Source organism: Ursus maritimus, unplaced genomic scaffold (genome assembly GCF_017311325.1).
Source record: "Ursus maritimus isolate PB19 unplaced genomic scaffold, ASM1731132v1 scaffold_36, whole genome shotgun sequence".
In the NCBI taxonomy this organism is placed as follows: Eukaryota; Metazoa; Chordata; class Mammalia; order Carnivora; family Ursidae; genus Ursus; species Ursus maritimus.
Genome location: NW_024426230.1, coordinates 13,324,312 through 13,347,840, shown reverse-complemented (window position 1 = coordinate 13,347,840; position 23,529 = coordinate 13,324,312). Strand labels below are relative to the sequence as shown.

The window sequence follows — 23,529 nt, the reverse complement described above, 5'->3', positions numbered from 1 at the left end:
AATCTTTACTTGTATTGAAATTCACAGGACTGTATACCAGTTTCACAGCATTATTCACAATAGCAAAAAGATGGGAACAATGCTACTGTCCATCAAGAGATGATGGATAAACAAAATGTGGCAAATAGATACAATGGAATATTAGTCAGTCTTAAAAAGGAATGAAATTTTGATAGATGCTACAACATGGATAAACCTTAAAAATATTATGCTAAGTGAAATTAAGCCAGACACAAAGGACAAATATTGTATGATTCCACTTAGGTGAGGCCAAATGCATACAGAAAGTCAAATTCATAAAGAAAGTCAAAATAGTCAAATTCATAAAGAAAGAAAGTAGAACAGTTATTACCCAGGGCTGAGGAAAGAAGAGTAAGGAATTATTGCTTAATGGGTACAAAGTTTCTGTTTGGGATAAATAAAAAATTATAGAGATGGATATTGGTAATAGTGTACAACAATGTGAATGTAGTTAATGCCACTAAATTGTACACTTAAAAAATGGTTAACAATAAAATGTTATGTATACTTTGCCACACATAAAATATTCAAAGGGACATACACCAAATGAAAAAGAAATCAATCTACATAATTCAGAATGTCAAATTAAAAAGAAATTGTCAGACTAGATTTTTAAAAATTCATCTACATGTTTACAACAGACTCATCTAACGTGAAAAAAATCAGGGGTGCCTGGGTGGCTAGGTCAGTTAAGCCTTCAACTCTTGGCTTTAGCTCAGGTCTCAATCTCAGAGTCTTGGGATCAAGCCCAGTGTCAGGGTCCACGTTCAGCAAGGGAGCTGGCTTAAGATTCTCTCTCACCCTCTCCCTACTCATGCATATGCGTGTGTGCACGCGCACGCGCATGCTCTCTCTCTCTAAAATAAAATAAACAAAATCTTTAAAAATAAATAATCAGAAACATTAAACAAAAAAGGATGCAAAAAGATATACCATGCAAATATTAAGCAAAAAACATTAAGTTATATTAATATGAGGCAAAGTAGATTTTAAGGCAGAGAAAGGGTCACTTTATAATAATAAAATTTTAGTTTCAATTCACAAGGAAAATACAAAATTTTAAATGTATACAAGCCTAATAACACAGGCTTTACGTAAGTATAGGAGAAAACAACAAAACCATGAGGAGAGAATGGATAACCCACAAGGATGGAACACAACAAAAAAACTCAGTAAGAATACAAATGATTTACACAATGCTATTAACAAACTTGATCTAACAAATCTGAACATAAACTAATGTTCTACCCAATATCCAGAATACACACTCTTTTTAAGCACATGCAATATTACAATACTGACCATATTCTGGGACACAAAGCAAGTAGAATCAAATTTCAAAGAATTAAAACCTGATGGAGCATCTTCTCTAACCACAATGTAAAGTCAGAAATTGATAACAAAAAGAAAATCATCATTCAGAAATTTAAATTCCCATAAATTCATAAGTTAGGGTTCCCATATGCTTAGAAATTAATAAATCAATGAAAAAAAATTTTTTTTTAATTTTTAGAGAGGGATGGAGGGAGACGGACAGAAAATCTTAAGCAGGTTCCATGGCAGTATGGAGCCTGACACGGGGCTCAATCTCACGACCCAGAGATTATGACCTGAGCTGAAATCAAGAGTTGGATGCTTAACCGACCAACCCACCAGGTGCCCCACAAGTCAATGACAAAAATCTTGATGACAATTAGAAAATATTTTGAATCCTACGATAACAAATTCCACAAAGCAAAACTTGTGAGATGCAGCTAAAGTACTACTTGGAGGCAAATTTATATCCTTCAGTACATATATTAGAAAAGGAAAATGAAAATTAATGAGCTAAGCACCCATCATAAGAAATCAGATCTAAAGCAAAGTAAGTCCAAAAAGACTGTAAGGGAAAAAAATTGAGAGAAATTAATTAAATAGGAAAGTTAACATATCACTTAGAGAATTAACAAAGCCAAAAGCTGGTTCTTTAAAAGACCGAAAAACCGGGAAAACTGATCAAGAAGAGAAAATACACAAACAATATTAAGAATAATAAAAGGATATTATAAGCATCTTTATGGCAATGTATTAAAAAATGGAGCTGTAACAGACACATTCCCAGAAAAAATATAATTAACCAAAACTGATTTAGTACACACAGAAAACTTGAATAAGCCTATAATTTTCAAAGAAATTAATCACGAGTAAAAAAATATTCCTGGGAAGTAGCATATTCCAGAAATTATTACTTCAATCTAATTTGAATTAGTCTAATGTTACCTTAAAATCTCCAGAGAGTAAAAGATAGCAAAATCTTTAGGAAAATAGCAAAAATCTTGATACCAAACCTATATGAGAATAGTGTAAGAAGCAAATTTCATTAATGAACACACATGTAAAAATCATAAAATATTAACAAGCAGAAACCAGCATTATAAGAAAAGTAGTAATGCACTGTGACTAAATTGTGTTATTTCATTATAGATTTATTCAATATTTGAAAAGAAATGAATACATCTATTACACTAACATTAAAAAAGAAAATCAAAAGATAGGCAAAAAATCTATAGAGATGAAGCAGCTGATAAAATTCAACATGCATTTCTTAAAAAAAAAATCTTCGCATTCTAAAAATATAATGATCTGATAACAGGTATCTTAAAACGAACAACAAATAAGAAAAAATCCTCTAAGAATGGTGAAACACTTAAATTCGTTCCTTTGATACTGGAACAAATCAAGAATCTTGGCTATTCACACTTCTTTCACCCTAAATTTGAGGTCCTTGCATAAGAATTACAACAATGCAAAACCCCTAGGGAAAAAATAATACAACTCTACTGAAAGATATAAAAGAAGACCTAAATAAAAGGAAATATTTACTGTGGTCACAGACTGGAAAACTCAAAATTATAAACGTGTCAGTCCTGTTCATGTTGAATGTAGGCAAGCCAGCTAGGATTCAGGGGCAAAGTTGGTGAGTACAGCAATCTAGGAGGGCCATTAAAACATCACTGGAATAAATTATAAGTATGATGTCAGTTAACTAAGGTTTCTGTATATCACTCTTAACTGGAAATTTAAAAGCACCCCTCAACAGTTTCTACTACACATGTAGTTGTACTGAATTAAAATTCAGAAAATAATCCATGGCATTTCTCTGGCAACTTATATCATCTAATTTTGAAACTTATAAATGTGCTTTCCATGAAACTGTTTGTTGAGAAGTGAACACAGAAGCTAAAAAAACTGAAAATTTTCTTGTAAAATTTTTTCAGAAATATTCTCAACTAGTGAGAGAAAATTAATATTTTAATCAGTTTCTGCATAATAATTTTAAAATAAAATGTTTCTTCCTATTTCCACTAAATAAAAGTCTGACCAATATTTACAGGTTTAAAGGGGCTATTCACTTGTCTTTGTCCAGGCCTGCTTCCATCGGAGTACTTGTCACAGTATATTTTAATTATTCACTTATCTATTCCTTCCAATTAAGCAATCTAAATTAAAGGAGTTCTCATTGTTGTAACACACTCAAGAAACGTGTGTTAAAAAAAAAGAAGAAATGTGTGTTGAATTGATAAAATCCCATGTTATAGATAAGGCTCTAAGAGAAGTTAATCGACCAGGTTATATACTCAGAACTAATAAGCAGCAAACTACTCATTCATTTATTTACTCGGCAAGTATTTATTGTTCTAGGTCCTAGATTCCAGGATTAAAACCTAGATCTTCTGATTCCTTCCTGTTCTTTTTATGAAAGTAGAAAAAAAAATTCTTTTATCTTTTTTTAGTAATAAAATTTCTCTCATAGGATTATAGCAGAGGAGGAGAAACTCTAATTAGAGAGGAAATCACTACTGAACCAAAATCACCAGTTTTGTATATGTGGAGGAAGACAATCCCTTGCTACCTCAACATGATGAGACCAGACAAACTAGGGACCAAATTTCAAACTTTTGCCTAAAAAAACAATTCAAGAAATCATAAAATCTGGAATAACAGAAAGATAAAAATCATTACATTAACTCAAAAGTAAGACTGAAAAAGCTACGTTATTTGCCAAACTGTATATCTGGAGTCTTTGATAAAGTACTGGTTTTATTTTCTTCTATCTAAATATATTCTGTATTCTAATTAACACTTTTTATTTGGATGGCCTCTAAATAATAATCAGCTAAAACAATCACAGAAAGCTATAGTAAGATAGCCTAACGTTAAGAGAGAAGCAGATTTTAAAATCATCAAGCACTTAAGTAAAAATAACTTCAGGACACTTCTCATTTTCAAGTTAAAATTACTTGGAGAGTTATTTCTCAATTATAACTTTCAAAATGTGAAACCCGTACATTTATAATCACAGCGTTAAATAACAGCACCTTTTGTACAGAGCTTACAGAATCCCAAGCATTTTTGGCCCCACAAACAAGTGCAAAAGCTGTTTTTTTTTTTTACAGCTTTCTCATTCAAATTAAAAAATTACTATCTCATTGATAGTAATTTTTTTTTTTTAGCAATTCACCTCTTACTGAGTGCTGCAAATCATTCACCTTAAGTTTTCGTAGAAGGAACACTTTCTACAAATGCTATTTTCATTAGCTTACATAGATTTCATTTAAATTATATAATTATGATCACAGATATAACTGGTATAAAGAGGTTTGGGGACAAACACAAGTGACTCTTGGTAAGTATATAAATCAACTGAACTAGTAGGAATAGAAGCATCTACAAGAGATCAATGTACTGACCTCACATACCTAGCAAACCATAGGCATCAGTCAGTATGTTTACATCAAAAGAAATGCAGAACTTTAGTTATACTGGCAAATCATTAAGCAGAAGCCATTTAAGGTAATTTTAACTATGTTGAAAATGTTTAATATTTTTGGCCATTAGGGTACCAACGAAGTATAAAGGATAGACCAAGAGAAACTTAACAACTCTATCAGAAAAATCAAATGTATACATTCCCCAGAATGACTGGAAAATAACATTTTTATATGTAAGGGATAAAATTAAATTTTACCTTTAGTTATGCAAGAATTATACCAATTATTTAACTGCATTAATATATGGGTTACTGAAGTTTAACCTTAGTATTTATTACCTCATCGGATACATGCCCTTGTTTGCTACAGCACCAATACCTAGTGTACAGCTCCATCTAGTGGAGAAATAGACAAACATTTCCAGAGCGTTTTCAGTCCTAAGGAATTTCACAGTAAACCCAACAAAACTGACTTTTAAAAAGGCTAGCTTTTCACTCATACTGTATAATTATGACATTTTACCTAATCAATATTCTAACCAACATTTTTTTTGAACAGTGATACTTTTGAGTATTTGGAATTTCCTCAACATCTTCTAACAAATTTTTCCATATGACCAAAAATAATAGCAGTTGGTTTTGCAAAAGAAAAACTTTGTATTCATACTGTCCGTTTAAAGAGGATAAAAGACACAAAAGTCACTCCATGAGGATGAAGCGACATTCTGCAAGCAAATGTCAATGTAAAACTCTCTTCAAATTTCCTATGGTCATGATAACAAAACACAAGCAGGGTTTGTAAACACTTCATTGACCTTTCCCCAATGATAAATAACAATGAAAAATTGTGTTTTTAAAAAATTTGATGAAATTCGTTAATGATATAGCAGACTCTGAAGTTGACAATTTCCCCTTTAATAACTATTTTAAATACATATATTTTAAAAACAATATAAAAACATTCTAATCATTAATATATATTTCAAATCAAACTTATTTTTATGATATAAAATATAAATTTAACTTAATGAAAGCTCACTAAAATCAGGCACCAACATGAAGAGGTATACAATCAGTAGTAACATTAAAAGATTTTTTCCTCTTATTACTATTTCCATATCTCTGCATAAACTCAATACAGAATTTCAGTGTATTTCTCTACGTTGCTGATTTAATCAAATTAGTGTTAGTCTACAACTCTGTGATGTTAATTGATATGAATAGAGTTATCACACATTAATTTTTTAACAATGTCTAAGTATCTCTAATGCCTGTTGAGCACAGTACTGAGCAGAATATATAGGTTTTAAATGAATAATCCAATGTAAATAGTTTCAATGAGATTGTCAACTTATTTTGAAAACTCTAACAAAAATTTCAACATTATATCTCTTCTTTATTGGTCGAGGTGCTCGTTTTATCAAATTGAATTCTTTTAAATTTTTCTTCCTTTTGTATGCCATGAGAGGCTAAAATTTGGTGCAATGTACTTACTTTGATAAAATGGTTTTTAAATTATTATTTGAAACCTTCAACCTGACCTAAAGGGAATGGCTGAGGATACCATCAACAGTTGGGAGGGAATCCACCTGCTAAGCAAGAATCATAACCCCCAGGTATCCAACACAAAGTTTTCTGCTATCCTTGGTCACTATCAAATACTCGAAGTTACTGGTTTGTCAAAATTATCACCAGCTTCCTGGGTGGCTCAGTTGGCTAAGCATCTGCCTTTGGCTTAGGTCATGATCCCACTCCTGGCTCCCTGCCCAGTGGGGAGTCTGCTTCTCCCTCTGCCCCTCCCCCAGCTTGTGCTCTCAGGCTCTCTCTCTCACTCTAAAAAAAAGAAAAAAAAATTATCATCCTACCCTGGTGCTATGGACTGTTTATTCTATTTATTGGGACAAGAAATGGAACTGTTTCCTTCTCAGTTAAAACTGAAAAATGGGAGGGAATATGGACCCCCAGGAACCCATCAAAAACTTCACATCATCCATGTTTCAGAAAAATTTGCATGGCTCTTACTACCCCCATGTTGCATTAGGATAAGTCTTGTCTCTCTCACCAATACAGAAATCAGTAGCAATAACCCAAGCTGCAAGTGTCATGGGGTAATGTCAAGGCAGGGCAAAAGTCCTACTAGGTAATGGAAAGAAGAAGTAAGATCTTAGTGCATCTGGGCTGCTTTAACAAAAATACGATAGACTGGATGGCTCACAAACAGAAATTTATTTCTCACAGTTCTGGAGGCTGGAAGTCTGAGATCAGGTTTGAATCAGCAAGGTTGAGTTCTAGTGAGAGTCCTCTCCTGGGTTGCAGACTACCAATTTCTTATTGTATTCTTGCATGGCAGAGAGCAGAGGGGGGAAGCAAACTCCCTCATGTCTCTAATAAAGACACTAACCCCATTCAATGAGGGTAGAGACTTCATGACATTTATTGCATTCTAATTACCTCCTAAAGTTGCCACCTCCCATACCATCATACTAGGGGGTAGGGTTTCAACAAACGAATTGGGCATGGCGGGGAAGGGGAGACACAAACATTCAGTTCATAAAAGATGTAAATCGTCATTTACTCTTCCACCTCTTCTCCAAAACCTAGACTTGTTGGATTATAATCATAGCAGCTCCTATTCCCAAATGTGCAGGAAAAATGCATTTCCTAATCTTCTTTACATCTGGGTCATGTGATGGGGTTGAAGCAGAGCCATGTAAGCACCAATACGAGATGGTGGCATCACAAGATAAAAGGGATGCTGACCTCTAAGCCAAACTCCTTATGAGTGAGAATTAAACTTGTGTTGTATTAAGTCATGATATGGGGGTTATTAGCACAACACAGCCTCTCTTAACCTAATATACAACTTAAAGAGTTCCACCCTCCCACCTCCAATCCTGACCACAGGAACTCCCTGGTGCAGTAACAACAAACGTCATCAGTGATTCTGTGGTTCCTAAAATTCTAACTCCAAGCTCATCCCATCCCTTCTTCTGAAAATGCACACCCACACACACTCTCTTTCACACATACACACTCACACACATTTCATTTTTTTTTAGACCACGTGCATGTCTCAGTTCAGTGCCATCACCAATTCCAAACCCCAGGTATGGCAAGAGATGGTAGACACTGACTGTGTACTGGCTGAATTAAAAAAACTACAAATGACCCTTGAACAATACAAGTTTAAACATAAGCAGATTTTTAATAAATACAGTACAGTACTATAAATGTATTTTCTCTTCCTTATGATTTTCTTTTTTCTTTTTTTAAAGATTTTATTTTTAAGTAATCTCTACATCCAACATGGGTCTCAAACTTACAACCTGGAGATCAAGAGTCACGTGCTCTATCGACAAAGCCAGCCAGGTGCCCCCGTTATGATTTTCTTAATAACATTTTTTCTCTACCTTACTTTATTGTAAGAATACAGTATATAATATACATAACATACAAAATATGTGTTAATCAACTGTTTATGTTGTCAGTAAGGCTTCTAGTCAACAGGAGGCCATTAGTAGTTAAGTTTTTAGAGAGTCAAAAGTTATATATGAATTTTCAACTGGGGGGGGGTCCCCTCAACCCTTGCACTGCTCAAGGGTCAACTATATACTGCATAAATTCAAAGAACTGAATATATGAATAGACTATAAAATGCTAATTGATCACCTCCTTAAAGAAATGCACCATTTCAAGTAAACAGTAGGCTGCCTCTCTAGAAGCTAGAAAAGGTAAGAAAAAGTCTCCCTTAGAGACTATCTACAAAGGAATGCAGTGCTACTGACATCATTTCAGCCCTGTGGGAACAATTTCACATTTCTGACCTCCTAAACAGTAACATAATAAATTTATGTTGTTTTAAGCCACCAAATTTGTGGTGGTTGGTCTGTTACAGCAATGACAGGAAACTAATACATATACCTTGTGAGTTTCTAGCTCTCATACCACCTAGCATGTTCAGAGACATTTTCAGCTTCTCTCATAGAATGCATTTTAAAAAAAAGAGGGGTCACAGTCATGAATCAACTGGAAAATGAATTCTTGATGATCAGGAACTTGTCCTAAAGTGTATCTTCACTCTCCCTGGAGGGATTATTTCTCATACCACCCAGGAGAGTCCTAACCCAGAAGAGCCATGTATTAGATGAAGGATTTAATCATTTTTAAATGATTTTAAAACAGAGCTCCCTTTCGCTCAGTCACTTCCTATAACTAGTTCAGGACTGATTACTGTGGGATCATAAAATGAATATTTGGATACAGGTGCTGGCATTTATCAACTCTGTAGCCTCTGGCAAATCACTTCAATTTCCTGTTATAGGGAATTGAGAAAATCAATAGTCACTAAAATTTTAGACTTCCCAAGCTAGTAAAATTTCCAAAACAAAAATTGTTGATAGGTTTTTATTTTATAAATGACTTTAAAAAATAGAAGCAACTACCTTCAATAATCATAAAATAAAGAACATTTTAGCAGAACATACCTTCAAAAAAGACAACCCTTTAAATTGAGTAAATTTAACTTTGCAAAAAAGCCAGGAAGATTCTGGGAAGACTGTGGTGGAATCAGCAGTTTTTAAATCTTCCCAACTATCTTTATAAAAACAGAGCAACCAGGATACCAAAATGAAACCATAAACAAAATATCTACCACAAAACTAGGTAAATACCAACATACAACACCAACAACTATGAGACCTGCATGATATCCAGCATGTGTGCAGGGAGGAGGAGAAGGAAACAATAGGGAGCAACGTGATATCTAAAAGTCATGAGAATCACTATAACCAGCAGGTATGCTCTCAGCAAGCAATTAGGGTGCAAAAGGTCTGAAGTAAAGGAGCTGGAACAGTTAGAGCCTTATGAACTGTCAAAACATTTGGACAAAGTTCTCACACACTGAAGAGAAACTGGAAATAGAGTCTAAACTTGTAGGGAAGACACCATATGGAGAAAGTAAAAATTAGGTCCAGTTAAAAGCTGGGGAAGGGAAGGTGGTACAGCCAAAAGATCTTAAAGTTAGTAGTCATTCTTTAAACCTTCTCAAAAACAACAGGAAACATTTTTCTAATTACTTACATTTAAGTAAGTACATTACTTAAGTACATAAGTTAAGTAATAAGTACATTACGTTACCTTTTGACAACTCACTTGGAAGATTTCAAAGGGCATAAAAATCATTATATTCTGGTATAAACAGATTACAATAAATCCATTATCATTAGGAGAAGTCGGAGCTGATCCAATGTTAATGTCAAATGATGCTGAATTCTTGATTTGGTAAAAAATTCACTGATGATAGGAAAAAAACCCACTGAGACACAAATTCTAGGTACTGCCCAAATGACCTCATCTCTTGGAAAATAGTCCAAAATACACTAAAACAAAAGTAGAAAGAAGGAAAAAAGATCACCCGTTACATTCACCACCAAAATATAAAATACTCTTAAAATTTTAGTGTGTTCCCTTTGTCATTTTTTTTACATATTTATATGTGTAATCAAAGTCTACACATATTTAATTTTTTCACAATAATATATCATAGGCATTTTTCTTCAAAATGCTTCACTAACTACTGACTAACACTCCACTGGATGGCAACATCATTATTTCCTGTTACAAAAAGCACTAGAAGGAATATCTTTGTGGCAGCTTTTTTGAAATCTCATTATTAAATGTGGCGTGTTATATATTAGTCTAAATTTTTATCCACTAATAGGCAAATAAATACAATCTTTTGCTTTTCATAAAGTAATTCCTAAAAGAACACATTTTAAAAGAGAAACTGTTCAAAAAACTTTAATGAAGAAAATATTTAATTTCTGTAATTCTTAAGGTATATTTGCACGTAGAGCAAACATGAGCTTTTAGAATCAACTGGTTGGTAATCACGTGACCAAATATTTTGAGATTTTAATTCTAAAATGGCTAACAAAAATACAGGCATTTTAAAGATGTGTACGTAGATTTTACTTTAAACTAAGATGTAAATTAGTCACCGGCAGGAAATAAAGACAGTAGAAATAAGCTAATGATATCCTAAACTGAGTTTCTTACCAGTAAAGAATCACAAAGAAACTCACTGACAGTGAGTTTTTGTATGTGAACTTCCTAAATTACTGTTCACCTACCCAAATGAATTACAATAATCTTGCCCACTGTGCGAGCTCATGCCACTGAATAAAATGTTCTACTTTGGGATATCATATGCTATATCACACAGTATCTGTAGCTCCCATGCTGGTAATAAGCTGTTTGACATATATTAAGGAAATGGCTTTGATTTACATTAAATTTAAAAGATAATAAAAGTATTACAGTACTAATTAGTATCAAGACATGCTGCTTAAAGAAGAGATATGTCATAATTCAGAAAATACTTCATTAAAATGAACAAATTTAAATGTTTAAAATTTTTTAGGTTATATGTATATGGTTGAGACTTAATGCAAAAAAACATTTTAACACCTGAATGCAAATAGCATCTGTAAAAAATTACCCTTCAAATTCCACCCAAGAAGTAGAGTAAGAATACAAAAATTTTTCTAATTATGTGATGACCACTTATATCCAAGCATCATAACATAAAATTACATGATATTAGATCATACTTGATAAGAAATTACTTCCTAAAATCAAAACATTATTTAAAATAAAAATACACAAATAATGAAATAGACATAGTAGGGGAGGAAAAATTGAATTCATAGTTTTAAAAAACCTCCCAACAGAGAAAACTCCAGGCTCTGAAGTTATGTACCTCTGAAATCCTCTTTCTCTCCTGAAAACCTCCTTCATGAGGGGGCTTCTCCTTAAATCTGCACCATATGTTCTCTAGGCCAGCTATATAGCTGTCCCTCCTAGAACATCATTTCACTGTGCTCTGGGTTAGAGTTACTGTTTCCTACATTCCAGGCCTTTCTTTCACTTATTTATTTTGCTTGAGCATAACTTCTGAGGATTTCCAGGTTTAAAAATATCTTTTTTTTATAAGATTTATTTGAGAGAGAGAGAGAGAGAGAGTGAGAAAGAGCACACAAGCAGGAGGGGCAGAGGGAGAGAGAATTCCAAGCAGATTCCACGCTGAGTGCCGAGCCCCTTGGCAGCTCCATCTCATGACCCTGAGATCACAACCTGAGCCACAACCAAGAATAGGATGCTTACCTGACTGCGCCACCCCAGGCACCCCTAAAAATACCTTTGTTCTATTCCCATACGTCATTGTTAAATAGCCACGATTCTGGTCAAGACTGATATTAATACGTTCGATTCTTTTTTCTATTTTTGTATTCTCTGGAAACCTTCAAGATTTCTGTTTTTTTCATTCTTGGTGTTGTGAAATTTCACAAACATGTGCCTACAGGTAGGCTCTTTTGTTTGTTTGTTTTTAAATATTGAGAACTCTTAGGAACAGAAACAGACTGCTATACACCTGATTTTTAATGAGGGTTGTTTTGGTTGGGTACTAGAATTTGCGGTAATGTTTCATCATCACCTTTTTGTTTATTTATGTTGCTTGAAAGAATTTATAATAAGCATATATTGTTTTTATAAAAGCTATGCCATTAAAAAATAACAAGAACATCCCACAATGTCAATTAGAGCTTTACATGTGCAAACTCTGATTCCATAATTCTACTTCTAGAAATCTATGTTCTAGCAAAGGGTGCAAAATTACACATACAAGAATATATAAGACAGTGCTGTTTATACCATTAAGAAAATTAGAAACAGCATAAATGTCTACCAGTTAGGGTCTGGTTAAACAAACTATGGTATATATGTATAAGTACTATATATATGTGTAGAATATACACTGACATAGAAAGATATATAAAATATTACTAAATGAAAGGAGTGTTGTAAAATAATAAAACATTACCATTATTATATTAAAATAAAAAAGCAAACAAACCAAACCATGTGTTTGGCTATATATATACATGTAAGAAAATGCATAAAGGTCTGAAAAGACACATTCCAAGATGCAAGAGTTTCTACAAAAGAATGGTAGAGCATATGTAATTGCCATAACTGAAAATAGAAAATGGAATAATACAAAATATGAATGGATTTAATGATCCAGTTACCAAATGCTCCAATTCTAAGACAAAGATGTCCCACTGAATTTTTAAAATCCAATTCTATGCACACATTAACCAAAAGAAAGCTGACATAGCTATATCAAAATTCAAAAGAGGTCACAGATGGGAGAAGACTCAGGAAACGCAACAACTAAATGCAACACAGGATCTGGATTGGATAGAACAACAACAACAAAATTAATGGAAAAAACAGTGATATTTGGATAAAGTGTATAATATAGTGAATAATATTGTGACAATATTCATTTCTTGGTTTTGGTCCTTGTACGATGATAATGCATTGTGTGAACAGTAGTAGGATGAAGAATTTACAGGAACTCTCTACTATTGCTGCAACTTTTCAGTAAGTATAAAACTATTTCAAAATAAAGTTTTTAAAAAATCAGACTAGACTTTAAAACAAAAGGCATTACTAGAGATAAAAAGGAACACTTCTTAGTGGGGAAAAAAAAAGGTTCAATTCATAAGACAGACTGGTTATAAAGCTATATGTTTCTAATAACATGACTTCAAAATAAATAAATAAATAAATAAATAAATAAATAAATGATATAAATAAATGATAGAACTACCAGGGAGAAATACATGCATGATTACACAGAGATTTAACATACTGCAAATTCTCAGTATTTAGCAGTTCATCAATCACATGCATGCGCACATACACACACGCACACAAATCAGTAAGGAAAGAGATTTTAACAACAGCATTAACAAACTTCACCTAACAGACACATAAAGCATTGCACAGACCAAAGAATTCACATCTCTCTGTCTCTCTCTCACACACATGCACACTCATATTCACACAGCATTAAGAAAAAAACAAAACCATATACAAAGCAAGGACTTAAACATTTCAATGATTATTCAAGATATTTTGATGGTAGTTACATGGGTGTTAACTTTTTATTCATTGAACGTCCACATATATTTTATTTCCTTTTCTTCACATTTATTACATTTCACAATAAAGTGTTTTACAAGTTCACTGATCTTTATCATTTATTTATTCATTTTTTTCAGTTTTTCAACACTTATTCCACAGCAGCAAAATTCCCAAGATAAAATTATGAAGAGGCGTTGTTGGTATATACCTCAACAGAAAATAAAACAAGATTCAGGATTAAGGGTTCCAGCAAAATAATCCCTGTTGTATTCTAGTAGCTTCCAAAACTTATAAATCCAGGAATATTAAAGGCAATTCTCAAAACAGTATTTATATACAATAAAATCACCATAATGCAAAACTACAGATAAACAAGAGTAGATGACGTGAGTATATACATCCCAAACAGTAAACAATCTAAATTAAAAACACCTTCAATACAGACAATAGCTGAATCAAAGGTGCTCCTGTCAACTGCCAAAAGGAGTTCTATGGTAAATTTGTCTCATCAATCATCCAGTTCAGTGGAACCTTCAACCAAAGTAGTAATTCTCAACTTTCAAAGTAATTATCTCTTTATTGTTGCCAGTTTTGAGATCAAACAAATACATGGTAATTAAGTTCTAACTAAAACAAATACAGAACAAATGATTGATATTTTCATTTTTATTTTTTAAAGATTTTATTTATTTATTTGACAGAGAGCCAGCCAGCAAGAGAGGGAACAAGGCAGGGGAGTGGGAGAGGAAGAAGCAGGCTCCCAGCGGAGGAGCCCGATGTGGGGCTCGATCCCGGAACGCCGGGATCACGCCCTGAGCTGAAGGCAGATGCTTAACGACTGCGATACCCAGGAGCCCCTAATATTTTCATTTTTAAAGAGTAAAAATAACATATTCCCAAATATGTCTAAAATGATAAAAACTGACTAAAGTTATGTTCACAAAAACTTCAGGGTGAACTATTTCCTTTATTAACAATTTTTTTTATTAAAATTTAAAAATTACTAAGAGCAGTTTATTACCCATTTGTTGCTGCTAAACAAATTACCCCAAAACTTAGCAGGTTAAAACAACACACATTTGTTATCTCAGTTCCTGAGGCATCTGGTGTTGTTTAGCTAGGTCCTCCAGTTTAGGGTCTCTCACGAGGTGGTAATCAAGGCATCAACAGGGCTACAGTCATTTCAAGGTTTAACTGGGACAAGATCTTCTAACTTCACTCAGTGGTTGTTGGCAGGATTCAGTTCCCAGGGCGTTACTAAACTCTGCGGGCTATTGGTCAAAGGCTCCCCTCAATTCCTCGACAGGTGGGTCCTTCTATACGTCAGCTTATGATATAGCAACCAGATAGCTTCATCGAAGTGAGCAAGCAAAAAAGGGCTGGCAAAAAGGAAGTTATAGTCTATTTTAACATAATCTCTTAAGTGACATCCCACTACCTTTGTCATATCCTATTAGGAGTGAGCCTCTCGGTAGTCTACCCTCAACGGAAAAGGATTACACAAGAGGATGAATACCAGGGTTATCTTAGAAGGCTGTCTCTTGGGGCACCCGGGTGGCACAGTCGTTAGGCGTCTGCCTTCAGTTCAGGTCATGATCCCAGGGTCCTGGGATCGAGCCCCACATCAGGCTCCCTGCTCAGCAGGAAGCCTGCTTCTCCCTCTCCCTTGGCTTGTGTTCCCTCTCTCACTGTGTCTCTGTCAAATAAATAAAATCTTAAAAAAAAAAAGGCGGCTGGTTCTTACAAAGTAGCATACAGAAAAGGCAACTGGAATAAGTCAGGAGAACTGGATTCTAAAAACTATGTGACTAAATACAATCTCTCAAGGCCTCAGTGTTCTGAGAAAACCTGAGATAATAGCCTAAATGACCTCTAGGATCATCTAAATTCTAAACTCTGTGCTTCTCTACCATGTCTTTTGGAAAGAATTACCAAGGATTGAGATATTTGGTCTAAATGCCTCATTTTACAAAAGAGCCAAATTTCAAGAAAGGTTAATACAGAAAAGTAGTAAACCACACTTATGCCCAGTGCTCTTTGCACTATATAGCATGTTGCTTTTGCAATAAATGTCCTTAATCTGCCCCATCCCCTTTAAAACAGTATCAAAATCCAAGAAACAGAAAAGGAAGTTGAGAATAATAACACAGAACTCACAAGAGCAGCAAAAATTGATGTTATGCTTTACCTTTTTCTCTTATCAACCCTAAAGCTATCTCTGTAGGTGGCCTGTGAGATGAAAATGAGCTATCCTCTGTCCATCCCCAGTCCCAGATATTTAGACATACTAGTAATAGATTCGCTGGAAAGGGAAGTATAAAAGCAACAAATAAATAGACTGTAGCAGAGAAATATAGTCACCTTAAAGAAACCAAGATTAAATATAACCTAAATGAAGTGTCTAAAAATAGAAACTGCAACAGAAAAGGCAAGATTTGTCCCCACTGGAATCCTGGAAAATACAAAGTCCCAGAGGTCAACAATGACAATATGATGCAGGCAATGTCCAGGGGAGTAGGTACTCTAGGAAGCTAATGACAACCTCTGGACTGATAGATATATCCCTATCAGTCAGGGTCCAGTACCATGAAACATTTGTACTACATAAATACCCTATTTGTTTCTATATGAGGTCTACCTCATACCCTTTACCAACCATAGTAACGTGTAATGTCTCCAACACTGGTTCAAGAAGCATGGTGAAAATAATGCATATAAGTACAATTTTTTTGTGGGGCCAGTAAAGTATCTGTATTTGTCAAAATATGTATGAATATGTGTGTATAAACAAATGTATAGAAATGCATAACTGGATCGAGAATTTCTATGTAAGAAAGGCTTAAGGACAAAAGTGGTTGGTGGTAGAAGCTAGGCCTAATGGCTTATCATAAATCTGTGTTTGCATAACAATCAAGTAAGAATGATGAAAAACTCAATTATCTATCTCAAAGAAAATATCAAGTTGATGGAGATTACCCCTAAGTCTGTCATTAGTATTAGCATATATCTAAATACATTCCTAAATTCACTTCTATAAACCACCTAAAAAAAAAGAAATCGTTAGCTAAAAATGTTAACATAGGCTAAAATAGTAGTCAAAGAAAGTTCTGACACTTTCAGAAGTTTTTTTGATATTTTTTGGTACTGAGTGAAGGGCAGGGGGCCCAAAGTAAGAGAAGATGAACTAGACAGACCAATGGGGCATCTAAAGAAGAGAGGACCTCCACTATGGGCAGGGATGCCACAGCTGAGTTTCATGGCACAAGACACTATTATCACCTTCCAAATTATGGGCATACTCAATCAGGTAGATACAAATTTTAATCGAGCCATCCCGCAATGGAACAGCTCAAAAGACAGTCAAAGTACTGCAGAAAGTATTTTATGCTTTTTATACTTTTTTACTCTAAGTGTCCAGAACTGTTTGGGTATTCATCCCTTCCTAGCCTTTAGGGACTATCAGATATCAGAATATCAGAAAAGGGTTGTATTCTCCTTTCTTTTCTCACCTTTTACCTCCTTTCTGTTCATCAGCTTTAAAGGGATGACAAAAAGTAGAAGAAATAAGAACAGCTTAGAGAAGACTGAAACAGCTCTCTAATTAGCTTTGAGGTAAAACTGGTAAGAAGCAAAAAAAGTATGCTTAGAGATTTCAAATTTAACTCCAAAACGCTATAGCACATGCTGCTTAATACTATTACTTAATCTCAAAACATTACAGCACACAATATTTAATACTATTATGTATTTAGATTTTTTTTCAGTGTAGCCCCTCTCAATAATTTCACCACCACCAAGGGGCTAAAGATTGAGCTGTCATTTATTTTTAAAGATTTATTCATTTCTTTGAGAGAGAAAGAGCATGCAGGAGTGCACATGTGGGGGGGGGGCAGAAGGGGAGAGAATGTTGAGCAGATTCTCTGCTGAGCAGCAGCCTGACATGGGGCTTGATCTCATCACCCTGAGATCATGACCTGAGCTGAAATCAAGAGCCAAACGCTTAACTGACCAAGCCACCCAGGTGCCCTTGAACTGTCATTTTTGAACAGTCATTTTTCAACATAGTAGGTCTTAGCAATCTATGAAACAAGAATGAAAGAAAGGAGGGAGGAAAAGAGGGAGAGGGAGGGAAGGCAAGCAAATAAGTGGGCAGGCAAAAAAGAAAGAAGGAAAGAAAAAAAGAAGCAAGGAAAGGAAGGAAGAAAATACAACAGAGGCTCTATATGATCTGCAAAGCTGAAAATACAAGCAGTCCTAGCTTTACACAGTACTGCACTAAATTAAACTACAAAGCAAGGACTGCCTATATTTACTATCCGACCCCTTATAGAAAAATTTAATGACCCCTGAAATAAAGGATATCTAAATGATCAATAAATATATGAAGAGGTATTAAATATCATTAGTCTTTAGGGAAATGAGGGAAAAACCCCAATATGACATCACTATAAATCCACCAGAATGGTTAAAATGAAAAAGACAACACTAAGTGTGCAAGCTTTTGGAGGAGCCAGAATTCTCAAACAATGCTAACAGGAGTGTTGACACAACTAATTTGAAAAATATTTTTGGTAGTGTGTACCAAAAATACATACCTGCATACCTTATAATATGGCCATTTCACCAATATGTATATGTATATCCAACAGAAATGTATGTGTGTGTGTGTGCGTGCGTGTGTGTGTGTGTGTGTATATATATATTCACCAAAATACAATTGACCCTTGAATAGCAAAGGAATTAGAAGCACCAATCCCACACAAAAATCCAACTTTAACTTTTGACTCCCTAAGAATTTGACTACTAATAGCCTACTGTTGACTGGAAGCCTTATCAATAACATAAAGTCTATTTATACACATTTTGTACATGTATTATATACTATATTCTTACAATAAAACAAGCCGGAGAAAAGAAAATTTTCAGAAAATCATAAGGAAGAACAAATACATTTACAGTAGTGTACTGTATTTATTGAAAAAAATCCATGCATAAGTGGACCCTACAGTCCAAATACATGTTGTTCGAGGGTCAATGGTACTTATAAAACGTTCATAGAAGCCGTATTCATAATAATCAGAAACTAGATGGAATACTATAAGAAATATTGCTACAAAACTTGTATAAATCTCACAAATACAATATTGAACAAAGTGAGACTTAAAGGACTATTTACTGTATGATTCCATTTATATAAAGTCAATAATAGTAAATTCATAGATGACTTTAGAAATCAACATAAAAGTTACCTTCGGAAATGGGTCATACAAAGTGGGGTTTCTAAGATGCAAGTAATGCTCCTTCTTGATTCTGAATACATGAATATGTTCATGTTCATTCAATGAGTTGTACGCTTATGATTTATACGGTTTTCTCTATATTATACCCTAAAAATTAACACACTAAAAAGATTTTAATAAAACCTATGCCTTTAAAAGATAATTGTGTACATCCCCCTTTCATTTTTCTGACTTGCCATCATTATATTTCATCAATGAGGTATCTTGTTATCTTACGTAGAAGTCGCTTTAATAAATTTTCTTGGTATACTATTGCACAGGATACCCAAATGATTACATAACTGTCATTTTCGGTTAGTACCACACTAATCCCAAGGAGAAACTTTGAAAAGCCAATAATTTATGATAGTATGTTAAAGTTACCTGGAGGGTGGCGCGACGCTGAAATGTGGTTTTGTTTGGCCCTTTGTTTTGGTTTAACTTTGTCTACTGCCACAGTGATTTAATCTGCATAACATGTTCAAAGGAGCTTTTTTAAAAAGCCTGCTTTTGTCGGGAGAAAAGGATTTTTTTTCTTTCTACCATCCTGCCTAATATTGCTGCTACCTGTGTTTATGTAGTTCCTTCCATCCCTGGAGCTTAAAATACTTCACAAATACTGCTGGGTGGTACCACCTTCCAGAGATTTGGGCTCAGAAACACTGTGAACCCAAAAATTCTAATTTTATCTTTCTACAGCACGGCTCTCTGTGCCTAAGGAAGCATCGCATTCTTTGCTGAAACTTACAAGTGTGAGAACTGAAACACACGATGATTAAGTGACTCTCAAGGACACACACACAGTCAATCACAGGTTGAGCCAGGACCTGAACTCTCCAACTAACCGCCACTTAAGGAAAAAGCAAACAAAAAGCTACACCCTTGAATAAATGCTCAGCTGCTGAACTCTTGTCAGAGGAAACGGGAGGATGCCGAAATTATGCCCAGAAAGAGGACCTGCGGATCCCACGACGCTGACCTTCGCGTGAGCCCCATCATTCCCGGCCGTGCGGGAGCGCAGATTCACCGGGTGCAGACTCCGCGCAGCCCCTTCTCATGCGCCAAGGAGGCTGCGGTCGGAAATTCCAGGGCTGGATCTAAGCCCACCCCCTCCTTTTCTCCGGTCGCCGAAACCTCCCAGCCTACCTGTTTACCTGAGATGTGCCTGGCACTGCCTGAGGAGCCGACTCTGCGCGCTCGCCCAGAGTTTCTGAGGCCCGACGCGCGGCCACCACGTCAGCCAATCGACTTTCGCTCGAAGCCTCCGGACTCTGAGGCCCACCCGCCTGAGGAGGTGCGCGCGCCGGCAAACGACCGGGCGGGGCGCGGTGGGGGAGGAAACCAGCCGCGCGCCGCGCGCCGGGGCCGCGGGGAACTAAGGCGGAACGGGCGCCCGGCAGGGGCAGGCGGCGCGCACCAGGCATGCGCACACCGCGGCGCCAAAGCCGCGGGGCGTGGCTTCTAGACCGCTCAGGAGCTAACGAAGTACTTGTAGGAGTTTGGAGGAAAAGGCGGTTCTTCTCGTAGTTTTCCGTGGCCGCAGGGGCCCGACGCTACGGTTGTCGGCTTCGAGAAGACAGGCGCGTTTTGCGACAGCAGAATATTGTCCGGACAAAACCCAATCGGGCTAGAGGAAGGAAACCGTGTGGTTAAAAACGTGTCTTGTGGCCTCAAAGTTAGGGTTGCACTCTCCAAGAAGCTGGAGGAATTGTGGTTTCCTGGTTGGTTTGCCTGTGGTTTGGGGTGAGAGGACACCGGGGAGAGGGGGGCATGTTGTGAAGTGATGGTTGAATGAAAACGGCCAAAGTGGATTCCAGTTGAGTGAGCAAAAAGCAATGCCTAGCTCCCGGCCAGGGAAGGTTCACAGACTAAAACTTGGAGGTGGTAAATTTTTTGACTGAAGTACTGTAGAACGAGATCTGGAGGCTTACGTTCAACTAATGAATTCTTTAAGACACAATGTTGAATCTTCCAGAATTAAAGAATAAGTCCTCAATTCGTGTTCCTCTGTTGAAACAAGAAAGGACTGGCACAATTAAATAGCTGCTAGTAATTCAAAGGTGGTTTTCTTTTTCCACATAACAGTATTGCTTTTATAAATGTCACCTTAACTCCTTCAGACACCAAATAATTGTGGAGTACATACTATGTGCCTGGTACTCTTCTGAGTGTTTGTTAAACGATGATAATGTTTTTGTTTTGTTTTGTTTTGTTTTTACACATCCCCAGAGAATAGGCATAATACGAAGTGTTGACAGTTTCCCAAGTTAATGGTTCAAGTTAATGGAAGGAATTTGCACTTCAGTAAGTGCAATAAAGGGAAATAAAAAAAAGACAAAAAAATTGAATATAAATTGGTTGGAACAGGGGTGCCTGCTGGCTCAGTTGGTTCAGCGTGGGACTGATTTTTGCTGGGGTGGTGATCTTGGGTCCTGAGACCGAGTCCCCCATTGGGCCCGGTGCTCAGAAGGAGTCTGCTTGGGATTCTCTGTCTCTCCCTTTGCCCCTCCCCCTGCTCTCTCTCTCTCTCTCAAATAAATAAATCTTTTAAAAAATTGGTTGGAACAAAATAGATTATAATATTCACAAACTCTTGGCTATTATAGCGTAATGAATGGACAGTGCTCTAAAGAGGTTACAGATTCAGCTTTGAAATACATTTTTTCTTTACTTCAGTCAAGGTCTGAATCAGATATTTACAGACATAAAGTACCACTGAATATATGAGACAAAAAGAGGAGTGGTATAATTTGTTAGAGTAGATGTGAAGGGCACTCCAATCAAGAATGGCCTCTGAAAAGGTTTAGGGCCAACTCAAATTATGTCCAAAAGAAAGGAAAGAAAATTGCTTTTCCTAGCTAAGGAATAAGAAGAAACCAAGGGAGAGAGTGACCACAACATTGAGAAAATTCAAACTAAATAATGCATTCATTGGTTAAATTTAGAGAAAGTGATTATACTATTTTTCTCTAAGTAAAGGTACGTTAACCCTAGTTTTTTAAAGCTATTCTGGGTGCTAAAAGTCTCCCAGGTAAAGAGAAAACCCCATGTTTTCTGTCCCTTCAGTAACTTGTTTTTTCTTCCACCTTTCGTATCCAGTGAGTTCAAACATTAGGCCTTTTCTCCCTAGTCCTTCCTCTAACTTACCTGAAGTACTCTTCAAACGCTCTTTTCCTGAATGTTTCAGACTTCAATAGCTAATTTTTCCCTAAATCTCTTCCACACCACAGTCACTCATATATACATTTCTTTATTCTTTACTCTGCTAACAGTTGCCAGTTTATAGGAAATGAAAGAGACCAATTAGAGCCTTCTTTCCTGTTCTCAAGCTAATTATCAAAGATGTTGTCTATGCCTTCATCCCTCTTATAAGTTGGGCTTTTGCTAAAATTTGGCTAAGGATGAGAGGGAGAAGAAAATGAACGCTCCTCTTTCTTTACAGAGAGCAAAAGAATGTCTGATCATGAGTGCTTTCAAGTCCACTAATATCTTAAGCTCTTGCAATGTGCCAGGTACTCCACACTCAGTTCTGGAAATAAAATAACGAATAAAAATTATGCTCACAAGTACCTGAGAATGCCATGTGTGTTTAGTCAGGGTTCTCTAGAGAAACAGAAACAAGATTTTACATGTATACAAATCAATTGTGTTTCTATACACTAACAATAACCAATCTGAAAAGGAAATTAAAATCCCATTTACTTTATCATCAATTAGGATAAAGGGATGAAATGCTTAGCAATAAACTGAGGACGTAATTTTTACCCTGAAAACTACAAAACATTGCTAAAAGAAGATACAAATAAATGGAAAGATATTGTGTTTGTGAATTGGAAGACGATATTGTTAAAATGTCTATACTACCCAAAGCATCTACAGATTCAAATTCTAATGACATTTTTGCAGAAATAGAAAAAGAAAATCCTAAAATTCATATAGAACCACAAAAGATCCAGAATAGCCAAAGTAAACTTGAGAAAGAACAAAGTGAAGGCCTTACAGTTCCTGATTTCAAAACATGCTAGAGACCATAAAAATCAAGTGGCACTTTCATGTCTCTTCCTCCTGCCCATGTCTGTCTCTGTGTCTAAATTTCCCCTTTTTTAATAATCATATTAAATTAGGATCACCCTAATGACATTATAATTTTTCTGTAAAGACCTTATTTCCAAACAATGTCTTATTCTGAGGTACTGGGGGTTAGACTTTGCTTCTTTTTTGCGGGGGACATAATTCAACCCAAAACAATACATTGAGAAACATGAATATGAAAACACAACATACTAAAAGGAATGGAATGGAGTGAAAGCGGTGCTAAGAGGGAAATTCATAACTGTAAATGATTATACTAAAAAAGAAGACTTCTCAAATCAACAACTTAACTTTATACCTTAAGGAAGTAGAAAAAGAGCAAACTAAATCCCAAACCAGCAAGGAAGGAAATAATAAAGATTACAGCCAAGAGACATTAATATTTAAAAATTC

The 23,529-nt window shown here is 35.5% G+C and overlaps 1 protein-coding gene across 2 annotated transcripts in view; it reads right to left on the bottom strand.

The window, feature by feature from the left end:
• Positions 1-20,384, bottom strand: part of MIPOL1 (mirror-image polydactyly 1) — a 320,903-nt gene extending 300,519 nt beyond the window's left edge. For both annotated transcript variants that reach the window (XR_569429.2, XM_008693964.2), the window contains exon 1: positions 20,199-20,384. The gene's annotated coding sequence lies outside the window, so the exon portion shown is untranslated. The remainder of the gene's footprint in view (positions 1-20,198) is intronic.
• Positions 20,385-23,529: the final 3,145 nt, after the last annotated feature.